The 18,341-nt window shown below is 50.2% G+C and overlaps 1 long non-coding RNA gene across 1 annotated transcript; it reads left to right on the forward strand.

The window, feature by feature from the left end:
• Positions 1 to 907: 907 nt before the first annotated feature.
• LOC122466238 lies at positions 908 to 9,856 on the forward strand. Its single transcript, XR_006291606.1, has 3 exons — positions 908 to 1,024; positions 1,622 to 1,642; positions 9,756 to 9,856. It is a non-coding gene; the product is annotated as an uncharacterized LOC122466238 (long non-coding RNA).
• The last annotated feature ends 8,485 nt before the right edge of the window (positions 9,857 to 18,341 follow it).

Genomic DNA, 18,341 nt, shown 5'->3' on the forward strand with positions numbered 1-18,341 from the left:
GTAGTCAATAGGTGGACTGTGGGCCAAATCCAGACCAAAAGACAGTTTTGAATGGACTCTGAAATCTTTTTCTTTACTTATTATTATCATTCTAACAGTGTAACACAGTTGCAAAAAAAAGTAAACATAATTCTGGGATAGATTAGCAGGATTGTTGTTGGCAAAACACAAGAAGTAATTCTTCCGCTCTATTCCCCTGCCCACAGCCCGACCACAGCTGCCCAGCACCCCACACAGAACCCCCCACTCGCTAGTTTCCCAAGACACACAGATTTCCCTTCCTCCCTCCCAGTGCCCTTCCCCACAGCCCCACCACCACTACGACACAATGCCCCACACAGACCCCAGTGCCCTGGCACACACAGATCTCCCCCACTTCCCAGCACTCCCCAACAGGCCTCCAAAACACACAAACCTCCCCCACTGTCCAGCACCCTCCACACACCTCCCAGACACTCACCATCACACCCTGCCCCCCTTCCCTGGCCACACTCACCGGCCCTGCTGGGAGGTCTCTGGCTTCTCGGGTGAGAGCAGCGAGGGGAGTCTCCAGACTCTCCACGGGCTGCGCCCGCCACACAGCAAGCTCCATGGCTCCCGCTGGCCGTGGCTCCCATTGGTCGGGATTACAGGGAAGAGAAGGGACACAGGGAAAGGGAAGAGGAAACAGAAAGAGGGGAGGAAGCATAGAGTGGGGAGGAGGGAATACAGGTGGGGGGCACAGGGAGGGGGAGCAGGGAATATAAGGAGGCGGGGCCTGGGACAGGGCAGGAGGGAATAGAGGGCGGGTAACTGACACGGGAAGAGGGAATAGGGTTTAGGGTGGAGGAGGGGGCATGGGGAGGGAGAGGAGGGAATAGAGGGAAGGCTCATGGGGAGACTGGGGAGAATGATTACAATGAATAGAGATGGGGGGGGTGCATTTGGAGGCTGCTGTGTTGTTTCAGTTGTTACTGTGGGTGTGATTGTGTCCTGTGTCCCTTCTTTTGCCTTGTAGGTAATATCAGTACTTGCTGTGGCAGCGGTAAGAAGCTGGATCTGGGCTGGGATTGTGTCATTAGCAGGGGGATGTGAAGGCAGAATTAGGAGAGAGCTGGGTACACACTGGGGCCCTGCTCATGGCCTCCAGCCCCAGGCTGGCTCCCGTATCGACCTTCCTGTCTCTGTGTCCTTACTCGTCACCCCAGAAGAGGGGATCTCCTCTATAACCATCCCACCAACCATTCCCCAGAGCTGCCTGTGGAATAGGGATTATGGGGAAGAGAAGGGACAGAGGGAAAGGGAAGAGGAAACAGAAGGAGAGGAGGAAGCATAGAGTGGGGAGGAGGGAATACAGGTGGGGGACACAGGGAGGGGGAGCAGGGAATAGAAGGAGGCGGGGCCTGGGACGGGGCAGGAGGGAATAGAGGGAGGGGAAGGGACACGGGAAGGGGGAGGAAGGATTAGGGTGGAGGAGGGGGTATGGGGAGGGGGAGGAGGGAATAGAGGGAAGGCTCATGGGGAGACTGGGGAGAATGATTACAATGAATAGAGTTGGGGGGGTGCATTTGGAGGCTGCTGTGTTGTTTCAGTTGTTACTGTGCGTGTGATTGTGTCCTGTGTCCCTTCTTTTGCCTTGTAGGGAACAGCATTATTTGTCACGGTAAGTAGCTGGGCGTGGGCTGGGATTGTGTCATTAGCAGGGGGATTCACAGGCAGAATTAGGAGAGGGCCGGGTATACACTGGGGCCCTGCTCATTGCCTCCAGTCCCAGGCTGGGTCCCCTCTCTACCTCCTAAAAAAACCAATGAGGAGTCCGGTGGCGTCTTAAAGACTAACAGGTTTATTTGGGCATAAGCTTTCGTGGGTAACAGACCCACTTCTTCGGATGCATGGAGTGAAAATTACAGATACAGGCATAAATATACTGGCACATGAAGAGAAGGGAGTTACCTTACAAGTGGAGAACCAGTGCTGAGAAGGCCAGTTCAGTCAGGGTGACTATCTACCTCCTCAAAAAGAAAAGGAGTACTTGTGGCACCTTAGAGACTAACCAATTTATTTGAGCATAAGCTTTCGTGAGCTACAGCTCACTTCGTCAGATGCATTCAGTGGAAAATACAGTGGGGAGATTTATATACACAGAGAACATGAAACAATGGGTGTTACCGTACACACTGCAACGAGAGTGATCACTTAAGGTGAGCTATTACCATTGGCGGCAGGGGGGTGGGTGGGGGAGGAACCTTTTGTAGTGATAATCAAGGTGGGCCATTTCCAGCAGTTGACAAGAACATCTGAGGAACAGTGGGGGGTGGGAGGAGAATAAACAAGGGGAAATATTTTACTTTGTGTAATCACCCACCCACTCCCAGTCTCTATTCCAGCCTAAGTTAATTGTATCCAGTTTGCAAATTAATTCCAATTCAGCAGTCTCTCCTTGGAGTCTGTTTTTGAAGTTTTTTTGTTGAAGAATTGTGGCGGTTCAATGATGAGACAGAACACAGATTTATCCAAGCAAGCAAGCTGGTCAGCTGAAATGGGCTGCAGCCCCCCCAGCTTTCAACCTTCTCCTTTTATTATATTCCTCCCCCTTATGCATTACATACTTCTACTGCAAAAAGATACAACAAAGGAATGCATGACGTTGATTAATATTCTTACTTACTAACTTTTATCTACTACAATCCTGGTTCTCAGACCTTGAGCCCAGGCTAAGAAAGCTTCCCACGATCACTGTCTTATAATCAACCTTTCATGGTTCATATCTAGTTCTTGTCCTTGGATAGAAGCAATGTCTGCATTGCTTCTACAAAACAGCCAGAGTTTGCTCTGACTGTTTCCGGGTAGAACAACTAAACATGAATCCTTCAAAGAATTGCAACTTTTAGGTCTGTAATCGAGTGACCGAAGAGATTGAAATGTTCTCCGACTGGTTTTTGAATGTTTTAATTCTTGACGTCTGATGTGTGTCCATTTATTCTTTTACGTAGAGACTGTCCAGTTTGGCCAATGTACATGGCAGAGGGGCATTGCTGTCACATGATGGCATATATCACATTAGTAGATGTGCAGGTGAACTAGCCTTTGACAAAAAGAAAAGGAGTACTTGTGGCACCTTAGAGACTAACCAATTTATTTGAGCATGAGCTTTCATGAGCTACAGCTCACTTCATCGGATGCATACTGTGGAAACTGCAGAAGACATTATATACACAGAGACCATGAAACAATACCTCCTCCCACCCCACTCTCCTGCTGGTAATAGCTTATCTAAAGTGATCATCAAGTTGGGCCATTTCCAGCACAAATCCAGGTTTTCTCACCCTCCGCCCCCCCCCCCCCACACACACAAACTCACTCTCCTGCTGGTAATAGCCCATCCAAAGTAACCACTCTCTTCACAATGTGTATGATAATCAAGGTGGGCCATTTCCCACACAAATCCAGGTTCTCTCACCCCCTCACCCCCCTCCAAAAACCACACACACAAACTCACTCTCCTGCTGGTAATAGCCTATCCAAAGTGACCACTCTCCTTACAACGTGCATGAAAATCAAGGTGGGCCATTTCCAGCACAAATACAGGTTTTCTCACCCCCCCTCTTTTTTCCCCAAAAAACACACACACACAAACTCACTCTCCTGCTGGTAATAGCTTATCCAAAGTGACCACTCTCCCTACAATGTGCATGATAATCAAGGTGGGCCATTTCCAGCACAAATTCAGGTTTTCTCACCCCCCCCACCCCCATACACACACAAACTCACTCTCCTGCTGGTAATAGCCTATCCAAAGTGACCACTCGCCTTACAACGTGCATGAAAATCAAGGTGGGCCATTTCCAGCACAAATACAGGTTTTCTCACGCACCCCCCCCCCCCCACACACACACACAAACTCACTCTCCTGCTGGCAATAGCTCATCTAAACTGACCACTCTCCCCACAATGTGCATGATAATCAAGGTGGGCCATTTCCAGCACAAATCCAGGTTTTCTCACCCCCCCCCCCCCCATACACACACAAACTCACTCTCCTGCTGGTAATAGCCTATCCAAAGTGACCACTCGCCTTACAACGTGCATGAAAAACAAGGTGGGCCATTTCCAGCACAAATACAGGTTTTCTCACGCACCCCCCCCCCCCACACACACACACAAACTCACTCTCCTGCTGGCAATAGCTCATCTAAACTGACCACTCTCCCCACAATGTGCATGACAATCAAGGTGGGCCATTTCCAGCATAAATCCAAGTTTAACCAGAACGTCTGGGGGGGGGGGGGGGGGGGTGGTTAGGAAAAAACAAGGGGAAATAGGCTACCTTGCATAATGACTTAGCCACTCCCAGTCTCTATTTAAGCCTAAATTAATAGTATCCAATTTGCAAATGAATTCCAATTCAGCAGTCTCTCGCTGGAGTCTGGATTTGAAGTTTTTTTGTTGTAAGATAGCGACCTTCATGTCTGTGATTGCGTGACCAGAGAGATTGAAGTGTTCTCCGACTGGTTTATGAATGTTATAATTCTTGACATCTGATTTGTGTCCATTTATTCTTTTACGTAGAGACTGTCCAGTTTGACCAATGTACATGGCAGAGGCGCATTGCTGGCACATGATGGCATATATCACATTGGTGGATGTGCAGGTGAACGAGCCTCTGATAGTGTGGCTGATGTTATTAGGCCCTGTGATGGTGTCCCCTGAATAGATATGTGGGCACAGTTGGCAACGGGCTTTGAGGCAAGGATAGGTTCCTGGGTTAGTGGTTCTGTTGTGTGGTATGTGGTTGTTGGTGAGTATTTGCTTCAGGTTGGGGGGCTGTCTGTAGGCAAGGACTGGCCTGTCTCCCAAGATTTGTGAGATTGTTGGGTCATCCTTCAGGATAGGTTGTAGATCCTTAATGATGCGTTGGAGGGGTTTTAGTTGGGGGCTGAAGGTGACGGCTAGTGGCGTTCTGTTATTTTCTTTGTTAGGCCTGTCCTGTAGTAAGTGACTTCTGGGAACTCTTCTGGCTCTATCAATCTGTTTCTTCACTTCCGCAGGTGGGTATTGTAGTTGTAAGAATGCTTGATAGAGATCTTGTAGGTGTCTGTCTCTCTCTGAGGGGTTGGAGCAAATGCGGTTGTACCGCAGAGCTTGGCTGTAGACGATAGATCGTGTGGTGTGGTCAGGGTGAAAGCTGGAGGCATGTAGGTAGGAATAGCGGTCAGTAGGTTTCCGGTATAGGGTGGTGGTTATGTGACCATTGTTTATTAGCACTGTAGTGTCCAGGAAGTGGATCTCTTGTGTGGACTGGACCAGGCTGAGGTTGATGGTGGGATGGAAATTGTTGAAATCATGGTGGAATTCCTCAAAAGCTTTTTTTCCATGGGTCCAGATGATGAAGATGTCATCAATATAGCGCAAGTAGAGTAGGGGCGTTAGGGGACGAGAGCTGAGGAAGCGTTGTTCTAAATCAGCCATAAAAATGTTGGCATACTGTGGGGCCATGTGGGTACCCATAGCAGTGCCGCTGATCTGAAGGTATACATTGTCCCCAAATGTAAAATAGTTATGGGTAAGGACAAAGTCACAAAGTTCAGCCACCAGGTTAGCCGTGACATTATCGGGGATAGTGTTCTTGACGGCTTGTAGTCCATCTTTGTGTGGAATGTTGGTGTAGAGGGCTTCTACATCCATAGTGGCCAGTATGGTGACTCAGAAGAAATACAGCCAAGCCCTTTGAGCCAAGGTTACAGTCAGAAAAGAGGGAGATTTGAGGGGCTTAGGTGAAGAAAAGGATCCAAAACCAAGGGAAGGAATAGCAGCAGTGGTACTGTGAGGTTCCCACTCTACCTGTGGTATGTATGTGGCCCCATCACCATGGTATATTAGCGCCTCACAGGGTCTAAACTATTTCTCTTCACAGCCCCTCAATGAGGTAGAGCAGGGCTGTTATAGCCATTGTACAGATGGGGCACTGAGGGACACACAGACTAAAGGACAGAACAGAACAAGGAGCAATGGTCTCAAGTTGCAGTGGGGGAGGTCTAGGTTGGATATTAGGAAAGCTATTTCCCTAGGAGAGAGGTGAAGCACTGGAAGGGGTTACCTAGGGAGGGGGTGGAATCTCCATCCTTGGAGGTTTTTGAGGCCTAGCTTGACAGAGCCCGGGCTGGGATGATTTAGTTGGGGTTGGTCCTGCTTTGAGCAGGGGGTTGGACTCGGTGACCTCCTGAGGTCCCTTCCAACCCTGATCTTCTATGATTCTAAAGGCCAGATGTTCAAAGGTATTTCTGCACCTGGCAGGATTTCAGAAGTGCCGAGAAGGACACTCAAAGGAAGGGGCCTCGTAGGTCTGGGGACAGAGTTTCAGAAACTGTGGAAAAGGCAGCAGATGCTGCAGACTGACACATGCAAGCGAGACCATTTATAGTGTGCAGGTCCCAAAGGGGAGGGCAAAAGCCTAGCATTAAAGGGGGGGCCCAGTTTGTTCTTGGGAAAGGGAGGGGGACTAAGCACCCACCACCCCAATACCAGTCACCTCCTGGTAACCCTAATTATCAGGCCCGAGCCCCAAGGGACAGCCCAAAAGAGTGTTTCTTACATGCATCCTGTGAACACACGAAGAAACAATATCCTAAGTACAGTGAGTCCAAATACAATCCCTGATCCGTCCGGGTGAATGAAGCTCCCTCGAGTCAGAGACTTCAGTTTTTGGTAGCGCCCCCACACACAGAGTTGATTAAACATGCGCAGAGTTGATTAAACAGGCCAAGGTAAATGGTAACCTGTGCTGGGATGGAGAGACACTGGAGCATGGATTTCTCTAGTCAGGAGGGATGTGATTAAGGAGGGTGATATAATCCCAGGGGAGAAGGTAACACTCCTGGCGTTGGGCAATTTAGAAACATGATTTCTTTAGCCTGCCTTGAATTTCAGGGGAAGGTTTTGGGGGGTACCTTAAATGTGGGGGCTCTTAAGAATTGACCAGCTGATGTATTAGTGGGAAATGCCATAATATCACTATCCAAAGCTATGAGTATTATGAGCCATGGCAAGAGGGAATATGTCCCAAAGCTCCCAGAGATAAACCCAGAGGAGGGAGAGGCAGCTAAGAGGGGAGAAGAGACCCCTTCACCCTGATCAGCAAAAAGTAGCGATATGTTACCAGGGGAGGGGGATGAGGAGTCACTCCCCTTACCTGAGAGAGCTCTCCGTGCAAGCAAAAGCCAAATGGAATTTCCTGCAGAGCAAAGTGCGACCTCTCACTGGAAAGCAGAAGGGAGGCCAGCCACAGTAATGCCCCAGAGAAAGAATAGTGGGAGGCTCTTGACAGAAGAAGGAAGGATTTACAGGGGATCCCCAATTGGGAAAAACAGAAGTTCTCTGGCACTGTGTCGGAAGCTAGTTTTAAATACGCCATCCCTTCCTTTGAGTGTCCACTCAATGCCCATATTCCCTGAAAGGGGGACCAATCCCTTCCCCTTTATCAGCTTTGCCAGGTTTTATCTGGGGTCACTCTCCTTCCTGCTGTCTGGCCGAGGCACACTCCAATTTGCATTTGTGATGGCTCCCTATCAGATTTTACCCCGGCCCATTTCCCTCTGCAGGGAAGAGGGCGGCCATCACCCCTGTATCCCCAGCTAAATGTATATACGAGACTTACACAATCAGGTACGGACTACACATCACTACATGCAATTAATAGAAAAAGCAATCCAATGGTTAGTAAGGGCCACATCTGCATTGGTGACAAGAACCAATTTTCCAATCATTAGGAATGTCACAGGGTCATATTCTCTTTAGGTTTCTGGTTTAGTGACCATATATGAGATTTTTTAATTAAACGGGACAATTCCCAGGCAGACGGGCAAACAAACACACACCTCTTATTGTGGAATTAAGCCTGAGGGGACATAGCAATAATTCAGAGTAGACCATGGCAGTGGCTCTCAACCTTTCCAGACTACGATACCCCTTTCAGGAGTCTGATTTGTCTTGTGTACCTCCAGGTTTACCGCACTTAAAACCTACTTGCTTACACAATCAGACAAACATACAAAAGTGTCAGAGCACACGATTACTGACAAATTGTTGACTTTCTCATTTTTACCCATAATTATAAAATAAATTGATTGGAATATAAATATTGTACTTACATTTCAGTGTATAGTATATCGAGCACTATAAACAAGTCATTGTCTGTATGAAATTTTAATTTGTACTGACTTTGCTTGTGCTTCTTATGTAGCCTGTTGTAAGATGAGGCAAATATCTAGAGCAGTTGATGTACCCCGTGGAAGACCTCTGGTTCCCCAGGAGTACACGTACCACTGGTTGAGAACCACTGAACTACATGACCGGGATGTAGAAATGATCCCAAAGTCAAGTTTTAGGCCAGATCTATTCTAAACAATAAAGTTGAGCCTGTTGCATCGATCGGGGGCATGAAAAATCCATCCCCCTGAGTGATGTCGTTAAACTGACAAACCGCCTACTGCCTCTCAGAGAGGTGGATTAACCACAGTGACAGGAGAACCCCTGTAGTGAGTGGCTACACTGAAGCACTACAACGGTGCCACTGCTGGTTTAAGTGTCGACGCAGCTAAACCCAATAAATTCATAGTCCAGGTTGCACTTAGCACAACCAGAACACGGTAAGGTCTGGAATGCACAGCCAGGGCCTGCAGAACAGATGGAAGGGAGGGAAGGGGAGGGGGGGGGGCGACGTGTGTGAGAGGGAGGACGGGGGAGGAGGAGTAGGAGGCATTATCCAGATGATCGGTATTTTTTCCTACACTGCTATTTCTGTCCTAGTACAGACTTCGCTAACGCCTGGATTGTCCATATACGCATGTCTTGCCCCAGTTAAGTTCTTGCCTTACATTTCTGTGAGGCTGGAGAGAGGAAGAGTATTGTTCAATGACTAGTGAGTGGTGAACAGGGGGAGCGGGTGGGGCTACAGCAGGGGAGGAGGGACAGAAAGACAGGTAGAAGTGGGAGGGAAGCCTGTGTGTGAAGGGAGGTGAAGGGGGAGGGGAGGGTATTTGTAAGGGGGAGGGGATCGTGTGTGTGAGGGCATGGAGTGGGGAGGGAGCACATGGGGCATCAGTGGGAGAGGAATCTGTGTTTGAGGGTTGTGAGGGGGAGGGGCATGGGAAGGGAGGGGTATGGAGCACCTTTGTTCTTGATTGGGGGAAAGGGGGTCTGAGGATGGGTGGCATGGTGGGGAGTGCTTGTGTTTAGAGGGGTGTGATGGGGGATGGGGTCATGAGAGAAAGTTTGGGGGGTTGGGAGTGTTGGAAGCGTGGGAGTGGGAGAGAGATGATGTAGTTCTTCTGTGATTTCCCACCCCCTCTCCTCCTCATGAGGGCAACACTGGTCATCAAGGGCTTCTGTGATCCGTTCCTATCTGGTACTGAAGGACACATGTCCCATTCCTGGCAGTCTATTTCCCTTCGGTTAGGCTGTTCTCAGGGCTGGGACTGCAGATCTGGTTTCTTGCTGATGGGAAGGGAGGCCTGTTTAGGTGAACTCCCCCAGGTTAGTGTAGACGGAATCTTCCTACACATTTGACAGGGGGAAAACTAGGATCCCAGCTGTATCCTCATCACCTTGCCTCTCTTTCCTCTTCTGGAGGTGCGGGTTGGCTGGGTGATCATGGCCTATTCCCAGGGAAGACAATTCCGTTCTGTGTCTCCTGATGTCACCACTGGGCATAGGATCGGGTTTTGTTTTTCCAGTGAGGCCTTGTCCGTGCCTGGAGATGTTATTTCATTTACTCACAGGACGAGGGCTCAGCAGTTTGGGCAGCTGTGACTTACCAGTCACCTGGGGGCGTGTTGCTGAGCATTGAGAAGGGAAAAGAAGGCTCACACCAGCTTAGGTCTTGAGAAGAGGGGGCTGCCCTGGAGCAGTCTCTTCATGTGGCCCTGCTGACCCAAGAAGCCTGGTTTGCAAAACATTGTTTTATTGCTGTGCTTAGTTCCCCTCAGTGTGGGCATTTGGTACATCAGCCACCTCTTGTGCGCTCTCTGGGAAAATTCCTCTTTGAGTTATTATCTGGACCGTGGCCCCACTGTTTCGGAGGTGTCCTTCCTCTCTCATAATGGGGATGCCGATAGTGACCATTGTGTTCCCTTCAAAGAGACCTATCCCCATAGGCTTTATGTTTACCCAGAATATGACAGCTGGGCTCCCCTTTCCCCTCTCTGTTTGTTTCTCCCTTATTGAGCGACTGTCATAGTGCCTCAGTGGGTCACAACTGAGAATACCAGCTTCTGGAAAAACTGCTGAGAAATGGGACAGACTCACCACGAACTGGTGGTTATTCTTCTGTAAGATATTGTAAAGCGGTAACATAAGTAAACTTCGGTGTCACCACACTGGCTAACAAGAAGTCAGAAATGCAGCCTCCTTGGGTATTCTAGTCATAGTTTCACCACCCAGACACTGACTTTATGATGAGTAAAAAGAAAAGGAGTACTTGTGGCTACTCTGAAACCTGTCTTTATGATGAGTAGTTATTTAAAAGCAGTTTAATCAAACAAAGGGTTCTTCTCATCCCCAAGGACCAGCCATGTGCCCAGGTCAATATATAACACAGACCTTACCCAATAATCACACTGTTGCTAATCCTTTAGTATCTAACATCTAAAGGTTTATTTATGAGAGAAAAGAATAAGGAGAGATTTAAAATGGTGAAAGGAATCCAATACATGCTGTAACAGTCCTCACTTGGGGACTGTGGCCTAGTGGTCACAGCTGCAATCCCTAAGTGCCAAGGGGGCTGTGGGGAGGGGATCCCAGGCCCTCCCACTCCACCAGGCTCTGACCCAGGGCCCTTTGGGCTACCAGTAGCCTGGCAACCAGGCTGCTTAAAGCTGTCCTCCCTGGGCCTCTTCCTCTCATCCAACTGCATCAGGTCAGCTTAGTCCAAGGCTTTCCCCTGGTGGGGAAACCCAAACCACACTAAGTAAGAGGGGGTTTCCACCAGGGTCCACAGGATACTTCCCTCTCTGGGGTAGGTCCTCCCTTCCCTCAGTCAGAGCCCCTTTGGGCAGTGGTGTTAGAGCTTTAAGGCTTCTTGCTGCACGGCTGGAGCTCTGAGCTACAGGTCTGCTCACCTCCAGCTCTGCCACCCAAATGAGCAAATTCCCTGCCTTTTAATTCCTCCAGCAGATGGAACATTTGCTGTGGGGGTGGCAGGGCGGGACTGGCTGATACCAAAATAATCTGTTAACCCTTGTTGCATAGTGTGGGGTGTGTACATCCCATCACACATACACTCATTGTAAAGTTCTCATATCAGGTTTGGAGCAGCGATGGAATAAACTGCTGGCTTTTATGACTTCCAAAAGATTGGAAGGTCCTCAATCCATTGGTTGTAATGCTCCTTTTATTATAAGTCTGTAGTCACGAGGTCAGAGCAGGAAAGAAGCAAAATGGAGATGCTTCCAGGGCCTTTTCTACTTTCCCTCATGTGGCGGTGCTCTCAGCCTTAGTTTGTGGAAAAGTACAGGCACAAGATGGAGTTCAGAGTCACATAAGCTGGCCACATGCCCCTGCATGCTTCCATGAGTCATAGCAGAAGCCATTACCGTTATTCTCGCTAAAACGTCCACAGGAAAGTCTATCAGGTTGGGACAAGCTGCTTCTGTGGCCCCTTATGTTTCTTAACGGGCTATCTGCTTAAATGGTCCATCCACAATGTGCTGGCTAGACTGGAGGTAAACTACCTTGTGGGTGTTACCACAGGAGCAAACTCATTTGAAATACAGGTGCATAGTCAATATTCATAACTTCAGCTACAACAATACTTCAGGCCTACAGGGAGGGTAATCGTATTCAGCAAATCATAACTTTTCCAGTGAAACTTTGTATAAGATTGGTTGCAATTCTATAGCAGAGGTAGCAACAAAGACATACATTCCCTGAAGACTAACTTTTAATCAATAACATCACAGGGGCATACAAATTCCTTGCCCTTCCACTGGTTGGTCAGGCTTAGTTGGTGATTGTGTTTGTCCATGTCACTCAGCAGTTAGTGTACAGGGAACCCCTAGAAAGGGGTGTATCTGCTGAGAGCTGCCTGGGGGCAGCTGCCTGCAGGCCCAGGAGAGAAGTAGGAGTCCCTAGATTGGAAGCACAGGCTGAAGGATTAGGAAGAGGCGCTGGGGCCTCCTGGTGAGGGACAGAGACAGATACATCTGTTGACTGAGAGCCTGCACCCATAACCATGGATTAGTAGCCAGAGTGGGTGTCCATGGGCTCTTTGCTTGAGGAGCAGGGGACCATTGAGGAGAGACAGGGCCCTGCTCACCCTGACATGGTGAAGTAATGCATTGTTTATAATGGCCAGTGGGGGTGTAACGATGCTGGTTCTGGCAGGACCCAACTGAGAGTGCCAATTCAGGACAAATTGCTTCAAGCAGGGCAGTTACAGCCCAAGGCTGGGGTTTTTCCACCTCTAAGGCAAACCAAACCAGCCAGACAGAGAGGACTTTGGTTTTACCCCACTGGCTCACCACAAGTCACACAAGCAATTCCCTTAGACACTCCAGTTTCCCAATATCACCACCAGTGCCCCCCGTTATGGGGACGAATGGTTATGAAAACCAATACCCCAGTAAAAGAAAAGAGGTTCTCTTGATCCCAAAGGACCAAGCCCCAGACCCAGGTCAATATACAAATCAGATCTTACCCACAAATCACGCTGTTGCCAATCCTTTAGAATCTAAAATCTAAAGGTTTATTCATAAAAGGAAAAAGATATAGATGAGAGCTAGAACTGGTTAAATGGAATCGATTACATACAGTAAAGGCAAAGTTCTTGGTTCAGGCTTGTAGCAGTGATGGAATAAACTGCAGGTTCAAATCAAGTCTCTGGAGAACATCCACAGCTGAGATGCGTCTTTCAGTCCTTGGTTCAAAGCTTCAGTGTAGCAAAGTCCCTCCAGAGGAATGAAGCAGGACTGAAGACAAGATGGAGATGAGGCATCAGCCTTTTATCATCTTTTCCAGGGGTAAGAACACCTCTTTGTTCTTACTGTGGAAAATTACAGCAAACTGGAGTTTGGAGTCACATGGGCAAGTCCCTGCATACTTTGCTGAGTCACAAGGTGTATCTGCCTTCTCTCAGTGGGTCAGTTGTATCGCTGATGGTCCTTAATGGGTCATCATGCAGGCTAGGCAGAGCTGACACCAACTTGTCTGGGGTGTCACCCAGAAGCATAGCACAAGTTTGAAATACAGACAGCGTAGAGCCAATATTCATAACTTTAACTACAAAAATGATACACACATATAGACAGCATAATCATAACCAGCAAACCATAACCTTGTTTTAGACACCTTCTTTGACCCCCTTTATACAAGATTTCGTGCCACTACAGGACCTTAGTTGCAACTATGTTCTATATCAGGGGTCGGCAAACTTTCAGAAGTGGTGAGCTGAGTCTTCATTTACTCACTCTAATTTACGGTTTCCCGTGCCAGTCATACATTTTAACCTTTTCAGAAGGTCTCTTTCTATAAGTCTATAATATATAACTAAACTATTGTTGTATGTAAAGTAAATAAGGTTTTTAAAATGTTCATTCAAAATTAAATTAAAAGGCAGAGCCCCCCGGACCGGTGGCCAGGACCCAGGCAGTGTGAGTGCCACTGAAAATCAGCTTGTATGCCGCCTTTCGCACGCGTGCCATAGGTTGCCTACCCCTGTTCTATATGTTCCCAGTTCAAGTCAATAATGTGACGGGGGGCATTCATCGGGGAGGGAATGCCCACCAGAGGGTAGCGGTGATATGTTAGGTGGGTGAATTCCCAGTCGGGGAGGGGGAATGCAGCGTGGGGGGGGAATCGGGCATAGGTGTAGTTTGACTTCTATTTTGGGTGGGCAGGGGCCAGCGGGGCTCAAGCCAGGTCCGTAGGGTCGGGACTGGGGAGGCACAACCACCTCCACCCCCTGACTCACCTCAGCAGGCTACCCGCCTGCGTGGGTTGTGTGTGGGGGCGCTACCAAAAATTATAACTCAAGGGGAGGGGGCGGGGGCGGGGGCTCAGCTCCAAAAGTTTGCAGACAGCTCAGGATGCAGGGGGAGAGGGGAAACCAGGGACTTTGTGTGGGCAGGGGCGTAGCTCAGGGTGCAGGGAGGGGGTTGCTCAGGGTGCCGGGACAGGGTAGATCAGGGCACAGGCAAGGGGGGAGCTAGGGGCTGTGTGCCCTAAGGGCTCCCCTGCGTTCTCTGTTCCTTGAGGGCTCTGCCAGCCACGGAGCTGGGTCCCCCCACCCAGGTGGCTATTACTGGCTGCATGAGCAAAGGGGGCTGGGAGCTGAGAAGCAGATTCAACCCCCTGCACCAGCCTCAGCAGAAGATGAGGGAATTCTGCGGCTGCCTGCTCCATGGCACCAGCCAGAGCAGCAGCTGCCCCGCACTGCCCAGCTCTAGCTTCCTGCCTCCGACCTAGCCAGGGGCAGGGAGAGAAGGAAGTGGAAGGGCGGGGGTGTGGAGCTGCCCCGGGACTACCCTGCTTTTGCACTGTCATCTTTTTGGGGGGGACAACACACTTAAGTCCCCCCAGCTGTGCCCATGGGCTCAGGGCTTCTCCCCAGGGGGAGCACGGGGCTCAGGGCTCTGGAATTCAGCCCTGCTGTTCCCGGCTTCATCCCCTCCCATGGGGTTGGGGAACAGGGGGAGCCTGTCTGTGCAGCTACCTCTGGGTCAGGAATGGGAGCTGCCAGCAGCTGCTACTGTCTCAACAAGGGAGTGAGATGAAAAAGCTCACAGCACATGGCATGGAAAAGCCTGAGGGCTCTGTCCCTAGGCATGTCCCTACATGTCTTGCTGACTCATAAGGTGGAGCCCCTGGCTTCTGTCAGTGGATCCATTGTACAGCTGATGGCCCTTCAAATACAGATCGATCACACCTATTCATAGCTTACTGATAAAGGATCCCTGGGACCTTTCCTGTGAGACGCTCTCACAGCTCAGTTTGCAACAGCCTGGGATATTCAACAGTGGCCCTGCCTTGAACTAACGAAGGCCCCTTTCCTCTGCCCTGTGGAATTCCCTTCAGATACAGCTGAGCTGCAAAGTGTCCAGAATCACCCTCCCCCGTCTCTCCCCTGTGTCCTTCAGGGAAATGTCGGCAGGGCCAAAATCCCCCACACGGGGCCCTGCCCGCGCCAAAGCAGCAGCAGCACCACACGCTGCACAGGGAAGGCCTTGGAGCTGCTGGAGCCGCTCTGTGTGCGGCGGCGAGGGGGGGCAGGGGGAGGCAGAAACGGCTGGGCTGGGCTGCCCTCCCCTTCCCAACCCATCCCCTGGTCCCAGCAGCCCAGGCCTCCCCCCGCCTCCCATGAAAACACCACATGAGGAAAGAGCTTTTCATGCGGTTTGTCATGCTAGGCTCAGGGCAGGCTGTGAAGAAAGGCACCTAACTGAGTAGGGCAGGCACCGAACTGGTTGTGAGCTCGATCCTTCCATTTCACCAACCAAGTCACAAGTGTGAACTCCTCAGGCACTGTAACAGCCTTGACATGGAGTCACTGGCCGTCGCCTTGCACGTTCCGGTCTAGCTTCCCACCCGGGCAAGCCTGCTTCTGTGATAGACAGACCCATTGCCCGCGGTGCTTTCCCCAGCCTTGCCAGAGCCCAGGCCCCTCCTCCTACCAGTCCCCCCACCCCACCAAGGACTTGGTGCCCACAAGACAGACTGGGGAGCGGTGAAGGGAGATGCCCTTGTTGGATTTTAATCAGTGTTTGCACAGGGAGTGGGAGAAGAGGATAGAGGCGGGGACGGAGCATAGGATGGAGAGGAGGGAATAATGGGAGGGGAAGGGAGGGGCAGGGTCGGGGAGAAGGGAAGGGAGGTAAATTGGATGGGGACAGTGGTGGATTCACACAGAGCCCAGGCCCAAGCCCGTGGCCAATTTGGGTTCCCCGGCAGGAGCCCTGGCACCTGTGTAGAAGTGTGGGGTGGGACACCAGCACCAGAACAGTGGCCCCACTCCTCACTCCTCCTATTCCCCTTGGGGCCCCAGGCCAGGACAGAAGTCAGAGCTGGGCCGTGGTTAGAGCTGCCCAGGGAGCCAGGGCCACTGTGGGGTGCCTTGGACCCTCCCCCAGCCCATGTCTCTGCCCCTGCCACCCAGGGCAGGTGGATGGTTCAGGGCTTCCCACAGCAGCCCGAGCTCCCTGAGCGGCCCTTCCCACAGCCCAGCTGCACCTTCCGGTGCCAGCGGGCAGGACCTTGGGGGAACAGGAGGAGTAGAGGTTGGGGCCCCGGGGTGAGGAAGGGCTCAGGCGTATCTCAACCCCGCACTAGGAAGAGGCTGGTGCCACTAGTAGGAGCTGCCGGGTCTCCTGGAATCAGGCTCCCGGAGGCTACTGAAGCCAAACTGGGAGATTTTAGGTGCTAAAAGTCCTGTGGTGCAGTGGGGCTAAGGCAGGCTGCCCTGCCCTGTCCCCGCGCCGCTCCCAGAAGCCGCTGGTACGTCCTTGCAGTCCCTGGGGGCGGGAGACAGAGCGTCTCTGCGCTCTGCCCCTGTCCTGAGTGCCGACTCCACAGCTCCCATTGGCCAGGGATGCAGCAGGGGAGGAGGAGATTCAGGAGTTGCAGTGTCCTCAATAATTATATGATTAACTTGTATTTTTGTCTTGCATTATGTACGATGTTCAACATAACATCCAAAGCAGGGTTGGAAAATTAGGACGGAATAGTGGGAGAACTCTCATTTCAATATCGAGAGATGCAATTTTCCCCCTCACTCCTCACCCCATCCCCATGTCTCCTTTGTCTGCCCTGCCTGTTCAGGTGACCTCATACTGTTTCTAGGATTAATGTGTTGCATTTTTTGCAATGATTTTTAAAACCGAACCTCTGTCGTGAGACAAGCATAGAATCTCAGAAAGAATTGCCCTCTTCCAAAAGGCCTTCATCTCTCACTGTTCGCAGGCAACAAAGCCAGGCTGCCTTAGAGGAGATGGTGTGGTCTAAGGGACCTGTGTTTAAAAGGTTTCAAATTATTGCAGAGGCATCTCACCTAAAGTTTAGAAACCTCAGAAAACTTGATAAGTCATTCTTGGACTTGTCCAACAAACTGTGGAAAAGCAGCCAATGCCACTGACTGATACATGCAAGAGAGACTATTTATAGTGCGCTGGTCCGAAAGGGAAGGGCAAAAGCCTGGCATGGAAAGGGATTCCCCGGTTTGTTCCTTGGAAAGAGGAGGAGGGGACTAAGCACCCAGCAGTCCAGTACCAGTCACCTCCTGGTAACACTATTTATCAGACCCCAGGCCAAAGGGACGTCCCAAAATAGTGTTTCTTATACACATCCCTTGAACACATGAAGAAACAATGCCCTAAGGATGGCGAATCCAAATACAATCCCTGATCCGTCCAGGTTAACATTCCTACCCTCGAGTCAGAGACTTCACTGGTACCAGAGGGGGTGCTAGTTAATGTTATCAGCTCTGACCACCTGGAGGTAGACCAAGAGCTCATTAACCAGGTGAAGATAAATGGTAATCTGTAGCATGGTGGTCAAAGTTGCATGTAGGGTTGGGATTGGGCTGAAAGCAGCACTGATACCGGGGTCTGGAGACAGGCTGTGGGTGTTTCTTACTCACATCCCTTGAACACATGAAGAAACAGTGCCCTAAGTATGAAGAACGAGGAGTACTTGTGGCACCTTAGAGACTAGCAAATTTATTTGGGCATAAACTTTCCTGGGCTAAAACCCACTTCATCCGATGCATGCACTGTTCACAGATGCCGGTAACACAGGTCTAGGGGCCTTGCTATCACAGACTCATAGAATCATAGAATATCAGGGTTGGAAGGGACCTCAGGAGGTCGTCTAGTCCAACCACCTGCTCAAAGCAGGACCAATGCCCAATCAAATCATCCCAGCCAGGGCTTTGTCAAGCCTGTCCTTAAAAACTTCTAAGGAAGGAGATTCCACCACCTCCCTACGTAACGCATTCCAGTGTTTCACCACCCTCCTAGTGAAAAAGTTTTTCCTAATATCCAACCTAAACCTCCCCCACTGCAACTTGAGACCATTACTCCTTGTTCTGTCATCTGCTACCACTGAGAACAGTCTAGGTTCATCCTCCTTGGAACCTCCTTTCAGGTAGTTGAAAGCAGCTATCAAATCCCCCCTCATTCTTCTCTTCCGTAGACTAAACAATCCCAGTTCCCTCAGCCTCTCCTCATAACTCATGTGTTCCAGTCCCCTAATCATTTTTGTTGCCCTCCGCTGGACTCTTTCCAATTTTTCCACATCCTTCTTGTAGTGTGGGGCCCAAAACTGGACACAGTACTCCAGATGAGGCCTCACCAATGTCGAATAGAGGGGAACAATCA

Source organism: Chelonia mydas, chromosome 6 (assembly GCF_015237465.2).
Source record: "Chelonia mydas isolate rCheMyd1 chromosome 6, rCheMyd1.pri.v2, whole genome shotgun sequence".
NCBI classification, from domain to species: domain Eukaryota; kingdom Metazoa; phylum Chordata; order Testudines; family Cheloniidae; genus Chelonia; species Chelonia mydas.